The following is a 16,065-nucleotide window of genomic DNA, read 5'->3' on the forward strand; positions in this document are numbered from 1 at the left end:
GATTCCCTTTTCAATGCTAGTTAAGGATACTATAGGCCTAGATATCACATTGGATTTATTAACTACAAACAGGTAATAGGTGTTTTTTTTAATTCTGGTGCCGCTCTGCAAGCAGAAGCTTGTTAGATAGATAGATAGATAGATAGATAGATAGATAGATAGATAGATAGATAGATAGATAAAAAAGACATTCAAAGTTCCACATTCAAAGGAACCGGTTCAGAAGAAAGATTCTGGTGGGAACAGTGGAAGTGGTTCCGTTCAGAAAGAACCCTCTAAAGCCGCCAGTCATCGTGACAGCGAGAGCCGCTTTACGGCGAGACCCGCTTTACGGCGAGGAGAGCCCCGCTTTACGGCGAGAGCCCCGCTTTACGGCGAGAGCCCCGCTTTACGGCGAGAGCCCCGCTTTACGGCGAGAGCCCCGCTTTACGGCGAGAGCCCCGCTTTACGGCGAGAGCCCCGCTTTACGGCGAGAGCCCCGCTTTACAGAACACAGAGAGCAGAGCAGATAACAGCTTGACATTCAGACATGTAACACAGCCAGAGTTCTCTCTGCTGGACAAATAATCCCTCTTCCATATCACCCCCCCAAAAAACTACAGCTGCTTCCACTGATAGTGTTACAAGGTTCAACTCTTGCGACTGCATCCTTATTGCTCATTTACTGCATTTATTCTGACCAGGGCCCCGACAGGGAGGCGTTCTGGACCGACCAGGGCCCCGACAGGGAGGCGTTCTGGACCGACCAGGGCCCCGACAGGGAGGCGTTCTGGACCGACCAGGGCCCCGACAGGGAGGCGTTCTGGACCGACCAGGGCCCCGACAGGGAGGCGTTCTGGACCGACCAGGGCCCCGACAGGGAGGCGTTCTGGACCGACCAGGGCCCCGACAGGGAGGCGTTCTGGACCGACCAGGGCCCCGACAGGGAGGCGTTCTGGACCGACCAGGGCCCCGACAGGGAGGCGTTCTGGACCGACCAGGGCCCCGACAGGGAGGCGTTCTGGACCGACCAGGGCCCCGACAGGGAGGCGTTCTGGACCGACCAGGGCCCCGACAGGGAGGCGTTCTGGACCGACCAGGGCCCCGACAGGGAGGCGTTCTGGACCGAACCTGCACCCTCTAAAAAGCGGGCCATTATTTCAGGTCCAATCATAGGGGAGTGTGTGTGTGTGTGTTTCAGAGAGAGTGGCTGCTTCCCCAGAATGCCCCTGGGTAACCTCAAACTCCTAACCAGCATTCCATAACCTGGCTTTGTTTCAGTTCAAGCCGAGCTGGAGAGCGGTTTTGGGGGTTCGTGTTGTAGACGTCTTCCTGTGGCGCTACAACGCTGGATGCTACCGTAAGGAGAGGGACGGTAAGCTGACTCCATGTCTTACATCCAGCCGCTCTACACAAACACACAGAGGGAGGCTTATCAGACTGGATAAGTACTAATTTGGGGACTGTGTGACTGCCACGTTAAATAAACTAGCCTAAGAAGAAAGCATGGAAAAACATAAAGAGATATTAGATTGGATTTACAGAGAGACACTAGCTATCTACTTCCACCTACACAATAACCACCCACCTGGCACGACACACACGGAGGGACACTAGCTATCTACTTCCACCCACACATTAACCACCCACCTGGCACGACACACACGGAGGGACACTAGCTATCTACTTCCACCCACACATTAACCACCCACCTGGCACGACACACACGGAGGGACACTAGCTATCTACTTCCACCCACACATTAACCACCCACACAGAGAGACACTAGCTATCTACTTCCACCCACACATTAACCACCCACACAGAGAGACACTAGCTATCTACTTCCACCTACACATTAACCACCCACACAGAGAGACACTAGCTATCTACTAGCACCCACACATTAACCACCCACACAGAGAGACACTAGCTATCTACTTCCACCCACACATTAACCACCCACCTGGCACGACACACACACACAGAGAGACACTAGCTATCTACTTCCACCCACACAATAACCACCCACCTGGCACGACACACACACACGGAGGGACACTAGCTATCTACTTCCACCCACACAATAACCACCCACCTGGCACGACACACACACACGGAGGGACACTAGCTATCTACTTCCACCCACACATTAACCACCCACCTGGCACGACACACACGGAGGTTGGTCTATGAGATGTGTGTATTCTGGCTGTAACGACTGATAAAACACTGGCCCCGTGTCCCTGCTGTTAGTCTCTCTGACCAGGACTGGCCCTGTGTCCCTGCTGTTAGTCTCTCTGACCAGGACTGGCCCTGTGTCCCTGCTGTTAGTCTCTCTGACCAGGACTGGCCCTGTGTCCCTGCTGTTAGTCTCTCTGACCAGGACTGGCCCTGTGTCCCTGCTGTTAGTCTGTTCCTCTGACAACACTTGTGTCATCCTTCCTCTGAGACGACAACTCCCCCGCTGGCCAGCGCATGCTAGACTAACCCAGCTGGACACACACACACACACACACACACACACACACACACACACACACACACACACAACACACACACAGAGGGGGGAGGGTAAAGAGAGTGAGGCATTGTGGGGGAAGGTAAAGAGAGCGAGGCATTGTGGGGAGGGTAAAGAGAGTGAGGCATTGTGGGGAGGGTAAAGAGGCATTGTGGGGGAAGGTAAAGAGAGCGAGGCATTGTGGGGAGGGTAAAGAGAGCGAGGCATTGTGGGGAGGGTAAAGAGAGTGAGGCATTGTGGGGGAAGGTAAAGAGAGCGAGGCATTGTGGGGAGGGTAAAGAGAGCGAGGCATTGTGGGGAGGGTAAAGAGAGCGAGGCATTGTGGGGAGGGTAAAGAGAGCGAGGCATTGTGGGGAGGGTAAAGGAGCGAGGCATTGTGGGGAGGGTAAAGAGAGCGAGGCATTGTGGGGAGGGTAAAGAGAGCGAGGCATTGTGGGGAGGGTAAAGAGAGCGAGGCATTGTGGGGAGGGTAAAGGGAGCGAGGCATTGTGGGGAGGGTAAAGAGAGCGAGGCATTGTGGGGAGGGTAAAGAGAGCGAGGCATTGTGGGGAGGGTAAAGGGAGCGAGGCATTGTGGGGAGGGTAAAGAGAGCGAGGCATTGTGGGGAGGGTAAAGAGAGCGAGGCATTGTGGGGAGGGTAAAGAGAGCGAGGCATTGTGGGGAGGGTAAAGGAGCGAGGCATTGTGGGGAGGGTAAAGGAGCGAGGCATTGTGGGGAGGGTAAAGGAGAGCGAGGCATTGTGGGGAGGGTAAAGAGAGCGAGGCATTGTGGGGAGGGTAAAGAGAGCGAGGCATTGTGGGGAGGGTAAAGGGAGGCATTGTGGGGAGGGTAAAGGGAGCGAGGCATTGTGGGGAGGGTAAAGGGAGCGAGGCATTGTGGGGAGGGTAAAGGAGCGAGGCATTGTGGGGAGGGTAAAGAGAGCGAGGCATTGTGGGGAGGGTAAAGGGAGGCATGGGAGGAGGCATTGTGGGGAGGGTAAAGAGAGCGAGGCATTGTGGGGAGGGTAAAAGAGCGAGGCATTGTGGGGAGGGTAAAGAGAGCGAGGCATTGTGGGGAGGGTAAAGAGAGCGAGGCATTGTGGGGAGGGTAAAGAGAGCGAGGCATTGTGGGGAGGGTAAAGAGAGCGAGGCATTGTGGGGAGGGTAAAGAAGCGAGGCATTGTGGGGAGGGTAAAGAGAGCGAGGCATTGTGGGGAGGGTAAAGAGAGCGAGGCATTGTGGGGAGGGTAAAGAGAGCGAGGCATTGTGGGGAGGGTAAAGAGAGCGAGGCATTGTGGGGAGGGTAAAGAGGCGAGGCATTGTGGGGAGGGTAAAGAGGCAGCGAGGCAGTGTAGGGCATTGTGGGGAGGGTAAAGAGAGCGAGGCATTGTGGGGAGGGTAAAGAGAGCGAGGCATTGTGGGGAGGGTAAAGAGAGCGAGGCATTGTGGGGAGGGTAAAGAGAGCGAGGCATTGTGGGGAGGGTAAAGAGAGCGAGGCATTGTGGGGAGGGTAAAAGAGGAGGCATTGTGGGGAGGGTAAAGAGAGCGAGGCATTGTGGGGAGGGTAAAGAGAGCGAGGCATTGTGGGGAGGGTAAAGAGAGCGAGGCATTGTGGGGAGGGTAAAAGATGAGGCATTGTGGGGAGGGTAAAAGAGGCATTGTGGGGAGGGTAAAAGAGGAGGCATTGTGGGGAGGGTAAAGAGAGCGAGGCATTGTGGGGAGGGTAAAGAGAGCGAGGCATTGTGGGGAGGGTAAAGAGAGCGAGGCATTGTGGGGAGGGTAAAGAGAGCGAGGCATTGTGGGGAGGGTAAAGAGTCATTGTGTCGTCACAGAAACACAGCTCTGTCAATAGAGGCAGAGACTCTGGAGGATTGATTTGGTACAAATCCCAACTACAAAATCTAACGGATCCCCTCAAAATGGGTAAATATCACATGAGGTTAAAACGGACAGAAAAATGTGTGTTCCTTCGCGCAACATACACCCGCAATACATACACCCGCAATACATACACCCGCACAATATACACCCACAACACATACACCCGCAATATACACCCACAACATACACCCCCAACATACACCCGCACCATATACACCCACAACATATACCCCATCAACATACAACCCCCACCACCACCCCCTCAGCGTTATTACAGGCCATAGTGTTTAACTGTCTCACTCCCTCAGCGTTATTACAGGCCATAGTGTTTAACTGTCTCCACCCCCCCTCAGCGTTATTACAGGCCATAGTGTTTAACTGTCTCCACCCCCCTCAGCGTTATTACAGGCCATAGTGTTTAACTGTCTCCACCTCCCCCTCAGCGTTATTACAGGCCATAGTGTTTAACTGTCTCCACCTCCCCCTCAGCGTTATTACAGGCCATAGTGTTTAACTGTCTCCATCTCCCCCTCAGCGTTATTACAGGCCATAGTGTTTAACTGTCTCCATCTCCCCCTCAGCGTTATTACAGGCCATAGTGTTTAACTGTCTCCACCTCCCCCTCAGCGTTATTACAGGCCATAGTGTTTAACTGTCTCCACCCCCCCCCTCAGCGTTATTACAGGCCATAGTGTTTAACTGTCTCCATCTCCCCCTCAGCGTTATTACAGGCCATAGTGTTTAACTGTCTCCACCCCCCCCTCAGCGTTATTACAGGCCATAGTGTTTAACTGTCTCCACCCCCCCTCAGCGTTATTACAGGCCATAGTGTTTAACTGTCTCCATCCCCCCTCAGCGTTATTACAGGCCATAGTGTTTAACTGTCTCCATCTCCCCCTCAGCGTTATTACAGGCCATAGTGTTTAACTGTCTCCACCCCCCTCAGCGTTATTACAGGCCATAGTGTTTAACTGTCTCCATCTCCCCCTCAGCGTTATTACAGGCCATAGTGTTTAACTGTCTCCATCTCCCCCTCAGCGTTATTACAGGCCATAGTGTTTAACTGTCTCCATCTCCCCCTCAGCGTTATTACAGGCCATAGTGTTTAACTGTCTCCATCTCCCCCTCAGCGTTATTACAGGCCATAGTGTTTAACTGTCTCCACCTCCCCCTCAGCGTTATTACAGGCCATAGTGTTTAACTGTCTCCACCTCCCCCTCAGCGTTATTACAGGCCATAGTGTTTAACTGTCTCCACCCCCCCCTCAGCGTTATTACAGGCCATAGTGTTTAACTGTCTCCATCTCCCCCTCAGCGTTATTACAGGCCATAGTGTTTAACTGTCTCCACCTCCCCCTCAGCGTTATTACAGGCCATAGTGTTTAACTGTCTCCATCTCCCCCTCAGCGTTATTACAGGCCATAGTGTTTAACTGTCTCCACCTCCCCCTCAGCGTTATTACAGGCCATAGTGTTTAACTGTCTCCATCTCCCCATAGAAACCACAGTGACGGCAGCGTCAACAACAACAGAAGGGATCTGTTGCAGCTCTGTAGAAGTCTGGGTCTGTATTCTGTCAAATGGTAGGTTACCGGGAGGTTACCGGGAGGGACGGACTCTGGGGAGATTCACCTACTGCTCTCCTCTTGGCCACAGTAAAGTGGTGCTGTTATCACAGACATGGACTCTCTCTCTCTCTCTCTCTCTGTATCGCTCTCTCTCTGTATCTCTCTCTCTCTGTATCTCTCTCTCTCTCTGTATCTCTCTCTCTGTATCTCTCTCTCTGTATCTCTCTCTCTGTATCTCTCTCTCTCTGTATCTCTCTCTCTGTATCTCTCTCTCTCTCTCTCTCTCTCTCTGTATCTCTCTCTCTCTCTGTATCTCTCTCTCTCTCTGTATCTCTCTCTCTCTCTGTATCTCTCTCTCTCTCTCTGTATCTCTCTCTCTCTCTGTATCTCTCTCTCTCTCTGTATCTCTCTCTCTCTCTGTATCTCTCTCTCTGTATCTCTCTCTCTCTCTGTATCTCTCTCTCTCTCTCTGTATCTCTCTCTCTCTCTCTGTATCTCTCTCTCTCTCTCTGTATCTCTCTCTCTCTCTCTGTATCTCTCTCTCTCTCTCTCTCTCTGTATCTCTCTCTCTCTCTGTATCTCTCTCTCTCTCTCTCTCTCTCTCTCTCTCTCTCTCTCTGTATCTCTCTCTCTCTCTCTGTATCTCTCTCTCTCTCTCTGTATCTCTCTCTCTCTCTGTATCTCTCTCTCTCTCTCTCTCTCTCTATCTCTCTCTCTCTGCATCTCTCACTCACTCACTCTCTCTCTCTCTCTCTCTCACCGTCAAGCCCACTAACACCTCTCGTCTGATCACAGCCAGATTACGTTGTTCCTCTAAAGAACAGACCTGGAAACACCCAGACATTCACAGCCCAGTAATCTGTACAACATCATGAATTCATACAGATTGGGCCCAAAACAGCACTGAAAAAATACCAGACAGCAACTTGGGAGTCAAAATATTAAAATACTCTTAGATAACTTTCTGGAGACCACATTCACTCCCAGTAAAGAAGACGTCAATATATCAGAACAAAACCATTTATTATATATTCAAGCAAACAGCAAAAGAAGCACAACTGAAATTGATCAAAAACAAATTAAAATAAATAGAAAACTGGTTTTATGCAGATTGTAATATTCATAAAGTTCATAAACACAAACAACTAAAATGGAAACTAGAGGAATTAGAGATACAAAATGGACGACCCATTTACACCACCGTCCACGTTGATGGACGACCCATTTACACCACTCTACACCACCGTCCACGTTGATGGACGACCCATTTACACCACTCTACATCACCGTCCACGTTGATGGACGACCCATTTACACCACTCTACATCACCGTCCACATTGATGGACGACCCATTTACACCACTCTACATCACCGTCCACGTTGATGGACGACCCATTTACACCACTCTACATCACCGTCCACGTTGATGGACGACCCATTTACACCACTCTACATCACCGTCCACATTGATGGACGACCCATTTACACCACCGTTCACGTTGATGGACGACCCATTTACACCACTCTACACCACCGTCCACAATGATGGACGACCCATTTACACCACTCTACATCACCGTCCACATTGATGGACGACCCATTTACACCACTCTACACCACCGTCCACAATGATGGACGACCCATTTACACCACTCTACATCACCGTCCACATTGATGGACGACCCATTTACACCACTCTACATCACCGTCCACATTGATGGACGACCCATTTACACCACTCTACACCACCGTCCACATTGATGCAAACGCAGAACGCCAAATTCATGAGAAGTTGAAAGCTATAAAGGACCAAATAAAAGCATGCAGACCTGATGGCATCCTAAATGAGATGCTCAAACTCACTACTGCAAAATGTCAACTGGTTATATTAAAACTGTTTCATTTGATCCTGAGTGTAGGTTATTTCCCTGACATCTGGAATCAAGGACTCATAACCCCAACCTTTAAGAACGGAGACGAAATTTGACACAATTACAGAGGCATTTGTGTGAACAGTAACTTGGGGAAGGTTTTCTGTAGTATTATAAATGTCTTGAGTAAAAGCCAAATTGGGATTCATACCAAAATGTCGCAGGACCGATAATATTTAGATCCTGATAGATAAACATGTCCACCAAAATAATACCAAAATATACGCTCGCTTTATCGACTTCCAAAAAGCATTTGATTTTATTGGGCAAACAGGACTGTTCTACAAAGTTATTGAAAGTGGTGTAGGGGGTAAAACATGACATAATTAAATCAATGTATACTGGCAATACGCTCAGCATCAAAACTGGCAAAACAATAATGATTCTTTACCCGGGGCGGGGCTTTCGCCAGGGTTGCAATCTGAGCCCTGCACTCTTCAATATTTACATTATGAATTGGACATTATTCTAGATAAATCCTCAGCCCCTGGTGTTAAGTCTCCATTCAGAGGTTAAATGCCTACTCTTCGCAGATGACCTGTGCCTGCTGTCACCCACAGCACACGGCCTACAGCAGAGCCTGGACCTGCTAGAGCAGTACTGCCAGACCTGGGCCCTGGCAGTAAACCCCAAAAATACTAAAATAATGATTTTCCAGAGAAGATCCAGATCTCAGGGAATTAGACCAAAGTTCTCAACTGGTACAAAATATATAGAGTACTGTACACACTACAATTACTGAGGTTTAAATATATAGAGTACTGTACACACTACAATTACTGAGGTTTAAATATATATAGTACTGTACACACTACAATTACTGAGGTTTAAATATATATAGTACTGTACACACTACAAATACTGAGGTTAAAATAAGCTCAACTGGACACCATAATGAGGAAGTGAATGAACTGAGAGAGAAAGCAATTAAGTTCTGGAAACATCTAAAATACAGTGACCCCCCTCTCATATCATTACCAAGCCCTGCAATGCCAAGAGCTGAGCAAAGAAAAGAGTCCCCTCATCCAGCTGGTCCTGGGGCTGAGTTCACTAACCTGTTCTACTAACACACTGAAGCCTCAGGACCCTCATCCAGCTGGTCCTGGGGCTGAGTTCACAAACCTGTTCTACTAACACACTGAAGCCTCAGGACCCTCATCCAGCTGGTCCTGGGGCTGAGTTCACTAACCTGTTCTACTAAACACACTGAAGCCTCAGGACCCTCATCCAGCTGGTCCTGGGGCTGAGTTCACTAACCTGTTCTACTAACACACTGAAGCCTCAGGACCCTCATCCAGCTGGTCCTGGGGCTGAGTTCACAAACCTGTTCTACTAACACACTGAAGCCTCAGGACCCTCATCCAGCTGGTCCTGGGGCTGAGTTCACTAACCTGTTCTACTAACACACTGAAGCCTCAGGACCCTCATCCAGCTGGTCCTGGGGCTGAGTTCACTAACCTGTTCTACTAACACACTGAAGCCTCAGGACCCTCATCCAGCTGGTCCTGGGGCTGAGTTCACTAACCTGTTCTACTAACACACTGAAGCCTCAGGACCAGAACATCCAATCAATCAGAATAAACCAAATTACAACACAGTGAAAACAAAACTACATTGCTTATTGGGAAACACAAACACAAAGCAAGATGCAGTGCTATCTGGCCCTAAATCGACAGTACACCGTGGCTAAATATTTCACCATGGTTACTGATCAAAACCTTAGAAAAACATTGACAAAGTACAGGCTCAGTGAGCACAGCCTTGCTATTGAGAAGGGTAGACACAGGAAAACCTGGCTCCCTGTAGAGGAAAGGCTGTGCAGCCACTGCACAACAGCAGAACCTGAGACGGAGCTGCATTTCCTGACAAAATGTCAAAAATATAAAACAATTAGAGAGTGTCATTTCCCCAAATTTGAAACCCTTATTCAAGGTTTCAAAAGACCTCTCTGATGAGGATAGGCTACCCGTCCTGTTGGGGGAGGACGCAGAGAGCTGTGGCTTGGCAGCGCACTACATTGCTTCCTGCCATAAGATGAGGGACAGTGTCTGACAGACCAATCATGTCCTCTACGCTTATTGTCATTCATCAAAGTATGTTTATTTTGACCCTTGATTATTGCTGTTGTCCCGTTGAATGTCTTAATTAATATTTTAATTCTGTTAATATTGTAAATCTCCAGAGTAAGCTTTTGGCATTATGTACAGTACCAGTCAACAGTTTGGACTCATTCAAGGTTTTTTTCTTACTTGTTTAATATTATTCTACATTGTAGAATAATAGTGACGACATCAAAACATATGGGATTTGTAGTAACCAATTTTATATTTGAGATTCAAATTAGCCACCCTTTGCCTTGACGACAGCTTTGCACACTCTTGGCGTTCTCTCAACCAGCTTCGTGAGGTAGTCACCTGGAATGCATTTCAATTAACAGGTGTGCCTTGTTAATTTGTGGAATTTCTTTCCTTCTTAATGCGTTTGAGCCAATCAGCTGTGTTGTGACAAGGTAGGGGTGGTATACAGAAGATGGCCCTATTTGGTAAAAGACCAAGTCCATATTATGGCAAGAACAGCTCAAATAAGCAAAGAGAAACGACAGTCCATCATTACTTTAAGACATGAAGGTCAGTCAATACGGCAAATTTCAAGAACTTTGAAAGTTTCTTTAAGTAGAGTCGCAAAACCATCAAGCGCTATGATGAAACTGGCTCTCATGAGGACCGCCACAGGAAAGGAAGACCCAGAGTTACCTCTGCTGCAGAGGATAAGTTCATTAGAGTTACCAGCCTCAGAAATTGCAGCCCAAATAAATGCTTCACAGAGTTCAAGTAACAGACATCTCAACATCAACTGTTCAGAGGAGACTGTGTGAATCAGACCTTCATGGCTGAATTGCTGCAGAGAAACCACTACTAAAGGACACCAATAAGAAGAAGAGACTTGCTTGGGCCAAGAAACACGAGCAATGGACATTAGACCGGTGGAAATCTGTCCTTTGGTCTGATGAGTCCAAATTTGATATTTTTGGTTCTAACCGCTGTGTCTTTGTGAGACTCAGAGTAGGTGAACGGATGATCTCTGCATGTGTGGTTCACACCATGAAGCATGGAGGAGGAGGTGTGATTCCCACCGTGAAGCATGGAGGAGGAGGTGGTGTGATGGTTTGGGGGTGCTTTGTTGGTGACACTGATTTATTTAGAATTCAAGGCACACTTAACCAGCATGGCTACCGCAGCATTCTGCAGCGATACGCCATCCCATCTGGTTTGCGCTTAGTGGGACTATCATTTGTTTTTCAACAGGACAATGACCCAACACACCTCTAGGCTGTGTAAGGGCTATTTGACCAGGAAGGAGAGTGATGGAGTGCTGCATCAGATCACCTGGCCTCCACAATCACCCGACCTCAACCCAATTGAGATGGTTTGAGATGAGTTGGACCGCAGAGTGAAGGAAAAGCAGCCAACAAGTGCTCAGCATATGTGGGAACTTCTTCAAGACTGTTGGAAAAGCATTCCAGGTGAAGCTGGTTGAGAGAATGCCAAGAGTGTACAAAGCTGTCATCAAGGCAAAGGGTGGCTACTTTGAAGAAAATAAAATATATTTTGAATTGTTTAACCCTTTTTTGGTTACTACATGATTCCATATGTGTTATTTCATATTTTTGATGTCTTCACTATTATTCTACAATGTAGAAAACAGTAAAAATAAAGAAAAACCCTTGAATGAGTCGGTGTGTCCAAACTTTTGACTGGTACAGTACATCGTTACATCATGCCAATAAAGCAAATTTAATTCAACTTAATTCAATCGAGACAGAAAGACAGAGCGACAGAGAGACAATTGTTTTATTTCTTACTTTTATTTAACCAGGCAAGTCAGTTAAGAACAAATTCTTATTTATAATGACAGCCTACCAGGGAACAGTGGGTTAACTGCCTTGTTCAGGGGGCAGAACGACAGATTTTTACCTTGTCAGCTCGGGGGATTCGATCTTGCAACCTTCCGGTTACTGGCCCAACGCTCTAACCACTAGACTACCTGCCTCCCCAGATACAGACAGAGATACAGAGAGAGAGATAGAGATACAGAGAGAGAGAGAGATACAGAGAGAGAGAGAGATACAGAGAGAGAGAGAGAGCGATACAGAGAGAGAGAGAGAGATACAGAGAGAGATACAGAGAGAGAGATACAGAGAGAGAGAGAGAGATACAGAGAGAGAGAGAGAGATACAGAGAGAGAGAGCGATACAGAGAGAGAGAGAGATACAGAGAGACAGAGAGAGAGAGAGATACAGAGAGAGAGAGAGATATACAGAGAGAGAGACGTATACAGCAAAAGAGATACATACAGAGAGACAGAGATATAGAGAGAGATCAATCTCCCAGTTAACCCTTCTTCTTCTCCCTCCAAAGGGCCTCCTCCTTGCCTGTGCAGAGACAGAGAGCCTGTATTTCTACAGCCCGTTTCACAACAGGAAGAGGCTCCGTTGAGACTGCAGCGATTGGCCCGTTTGGAGCTGGTTAAAACTGGAACGAAAAGAGCTGAAACCGACACAAGTGTCTCTTGTTTCTACCGTCGTTTGTCAACCGTTGTTTCGCTGTCCGTCCTCTCGTCTAAAATCACCCTCTTTAAAACGTCCTCTGGGAAACACACACTTCCGTGAGGTGAGCTCACCCGTCCCCGTGTCGTCCAGACAGCAGCAGCAGCAGCAACACAGACAGCTGAACACCAACGTGACGTGTCATCATCACGGGACGTGAATTACCCATGAAGAAGCAACAGCAATTACATTCCACTGTGAGATGAGGGCTTTTAGCTCAGAGGAATGGACCCCGGGTCATTACATCCTGAACTACCTCAATATCATCTCAGAGGAACGGACCCCAGGTCACCAGTCTACATCCTGAACTACCTCAATATCATCTCAGAGGAATGGACCCCAGGTCACCAGTCTACATCCTGAACTACCTCAATATCATCTCAGATGAACGGACCCCAGGTCACCAGTCCACATCCTGAACTACCTCAATATCATCTCAGAGGAATGGACCCCAGGTCATCAGTCTACATCCTGAACTACCTCAATATCATCTCAGAGGAATGGACCCCAGGTCACCAGTCTACATCCTGAACTACCTCAATATCATCTCAGATGAACGGACCCCAGGTCACCAGTCCACATCCTGAACTACCTCAATATCATCTCAGAGGAATGGACCCCAGGTCATCAGTCTACATCCTGAACTACCTCAATATCATCTCAGATGAACGGACCCCAGGTCACCAGTCTACATCCTGAACTACCTCAATATCATAGAGGAACGGACCCCAGGTCATTACATCCTGAACTACCTCAATATCATCTCAGAGGAACGGACCCCAGGTCACCAGTCCACATCCTGAACTACCTCAATATCATAGAGGAACGGACCCCAGGTCACCAGTCCACATCCTGAACTACCTCAATATCATCTCAGAGGAACGGACCCCAGGTCACCAGTCTACATCCTGAACTACCTCGATATCATAGAGGAATGGACCCCAGGTCACCAGTCTACATCCTGAACTACCTCAATATCATCTTAACCTGCTACACCTTACTCAGATAGAAAGACCTGTTGCTGAGAGAGACTCCTACCACTGCTGTATTAAGCTGAGTAGAGTAAGAGAGAGAGAGTGAGAGAGTGAGAGAGAGAGAGAGAGAGAGAGGACTCCTACCACTGCTGTATTAAGCTGTTTAGAGCAGAGAGAGAAAGAGGGAAAGATAAAGCGAGGGATGAGCCAGTGAGCGAGGGAGAAGAGAACATGTCAGTGTGTCTGTAGAGGAGATATGTACCCCCCCCTCTCTTTATCTCTGGTCCCCACAGGCTGCTGGATCTCCCCCTCTCCCTCCCTTAAAACCCCATCCCCTCCCCTCCTCTAACCCCATCCCCTCCTCTAACCCCATCCCCTCCTCTGAGGCAGCTGCTTGACCCCTGAACTCCCCCCCTCTAACCCCAGCCCCAACCTCCACCTCCAGCCCACTGACATTATAACGCTTTGGTAGCCCCCTCTCTATCCAACAGTATTCTAACCCCCTCTCTATCCAACCCCCTCTCTATCCAACAGTATTCCAACCCCCTCTCTATCCAACAGTATTCCAACCCCCTCTCTATCCAACAGTATTCCAACCCCTCTCTATCCAACAGTATTCTAACCCCCTCTCTATCCAACAGTATTCCAACCCCTTCCCCTCTATCCAACAGTATTCTAACCCCCTCTCTACCCAACAGTATTCTAACCCCTCTCTATCCAACAGTATTCTAACCCCCTCTCTATCCAACAGTATTCCAACCCCCTCTCTATCCAACAGTATTCTAACCCCCTCTCTATCCAACAGTATTCTAACCCCTCTCTATCCAACAGTATTCTAACCCCCTCTCTATCCAACAGTATTCTAACCCCTCTCTATCCAACAGTATTCTAACCCCCTCTCTATCCAACAGTATTCTAACCCCCTCTCTATCCAACAGTATTCCAACCCCTCTCTATCCAACAGTATTCCAACCCCCTCTCTATCCAACAGTATTCTAACCCCCTCTCTATCCAACAGTATTCTAACCCCCTCTCTATCCAACAGTATTCTAACCCCTCTATCCAACAGTATTCTAACCCCCCTCTCTATCCAACAGTATTCTAACCCCCTCTCTATCCAACAGTATTCCAACCCCTCTCTATCCAACAGTATTCCAACCCCCTCTCTATCCAACAGTATTCTAACCCCCTCTCTATCCAACAGTATTCCAACCCCCTCTCTATCCAACAGTATTCTAACCCCCTCTCTATCCAACAGTATTCTAACCCCCCTCTCTACCCAACAGTATTCTAAACCCCCTCTCTATCCAACAGTATTCTAACCCCTCTCTATCCAACAGTATTCCAACCCCTCTCTACCCAACAGTATTCTAACCCCTCTCTACCCAACAGTATTCTAACCCCCTCTCTATCCAACAGTATTCTAACCCCCTCTCTATCCAACAGTATTCTAACCCCCCCCTCTATCCAACAGTATTCTAACCCCCTCTCTATCCAACAGTATTCTAACCCCCTCTCTATCCAACAGTATTCCAACCCCTCTCTATCCAACAGTATTCTAACCCCCTCTCTATCCAACAGTATTCTAACCCCCTCTCTATCCAACAGTATTCTAACCCCTCTCTATCCAACAGTATTCTAACCCCCTCTCTATCCAACAGTATTCTAACCCCCTCTCTACCCAACAGTATTCTAACCCCCCTCTCTACCCAACAGTATTCTAACCCCCCTCTCTACCCAACAGTATTCTAACCCCCTCTCTACCCAACAGTATTCTAACCCCCTCTCTATCCAACAGTATTCTAACCCCCTCTCTATCCAACAGTATTCCAACCCCCTCTCTATCCAACAGTATTCTAACCCCCTCTCTATCCAACAGTATTCTAACCCCCTCTCTATCCAACAGTATTCTAACCCCCTCTCTATCCAACAGTATTCCAACCCCCTCTCTATCCAACAGTATTCTAACCCCCTCTCTATCCAACAGTATTCTAACCCCTCTCTATCCAACAGTATTCTAACCCCTCTCTATCCAACAGTATTCTAACCCCCTCTATCCAACAGTATTCTAACCCCTTCTCTATCCAACAGTATTCTAACCCCCTCCTCTATCCAACAGTATTCTAACCCCTACTCTATCCAACAGTATTCTAACCCCTCTCTATCCAACAGTATTCTAACCCCTCTCTATCCAACAGTATTCTAACCCCCTACTCTATCCAACAGTATTCTAACCCCTCTCTCTATCCAACAGTATTCTAACCCCCCTTACTCTATCCAACAGTATTCTAACCCCCTCTCTATCCAACAGTATTCTAACCCCCTCTCTATCCAACAGTATTCTAACCCCCCCTCTACCCAACAGTATTCTAACCCCAACCCTCTCTATCGAACAGTATTCTAACCCCCTCTCTATCCAACAGTATTCTAACTCCGTCTCTATCCAACAGTATTCTAACCCCCTCTCTACCCAACAGTATTCTAACCCCCCTCTCTACCCAACAGTATTCTAACCCCTCTACAACTCTATCCAACAGTATTCTAACCCCCCTCTATCCAACAGTATTCTAACCCCACCCCTCTATCCAACAGTATTCTAACCCCTCTACCAACCCCTCTATCCAACAG

General features: G+C 48.1%; 1 protein-coding gene across 3 annotated transcripts in view; it reads right to left on the bottom strand.

Moving 5' to 3' along the window:
• LOC106594940 (neurocalcin-delta A) overlaps positions 1–16,065 on the bottom strand; it is an 86,448-nt gene that overhangs the window by 36,489 nt on the left and 33,894 nt on the right. The gene's annotated exons all lie outside the window — the stretch shown is intronic.

The sequence above is a fragment of the Salmo salar genome, unplaced genomic scaffold (genome assembly GCF_905237065.1).
Source record: "Salmo salar unplaced genomic scaffold, Ssal_v3.1, whole genome shotgun sequence".
Classification (NCBI taxonomy): Eukaryota; Metazoa; Chordata; class Actinopteri; order Salmoniformes; family Salmonidae; genus Salmo; species Salmo salar.